The sequence below is a fragment of the Frankliniella occidentalis genome, unplaced genomic scaffold (assembly GCF_000697945.3).
Source record: "Frankliniella occidentalis isolate FOCC.00 unplaced genomic scaffold, Focc_3.1 Scaffold110, whole genome shotgun sequence".
NCBI lineage: Eukaryota > Metazoa > Arthropoda > Insecta > Thysanoptera > Thripidae > Frankliniella > Frankliniella occidentalis.
In genome coordinates this window covers 450196-450496 of record NW_026267238.1, presented here as the reverse complement: position 1 = coordinate 450496, position 301 = coordinate 450196, and the positions used below count along the sequence as shown (strand labels likewise).

The window sequence follows — 301 nt, the reverse complement described above, 5'->3', positions numbered from 1 at the left end:
TGTTTTTTTTGATTTTTTTTTTACCTTTCTTTGGTTTTGTTTTTTCTATATTTACATCGACTTGACCCAAACGGGGCAAGGGAGAGACCCCAAACCCGAGCGGCGGGTGCGCAACAAACCCGCTCACAGAGAGAATGTCGTCAACCCGCTAAGCAAGAGACACAAGGGAGCGCCTTGCCTTCCCGACGCGACCGCGTGTGGCGTGGCGTGCGTTTATTTTGGTGGCGACCGGACTGTCCACTGTTCGACCGAGCCCGTCCTGAGCCTGAGGCCCCCCTATGACCTCCTCCTCTGCCCCCCC

At 55.5% G+C, this 301-nt stretch overlaps 1 protein-coding gene across 7 annotated transcripts in view; it reads right to left on the bottom strand.

Moving 5' to 3' along the window:
• LOC113205639 (histone deacetylase 4) overlaps positions 1-301 on the bottom strand; it is a 64541-nt gene that overhangs the window by 23353 nt on the left and 40887 nt on the right. The gene's annotated exons all lie outside the window — the stretch shown is intronic.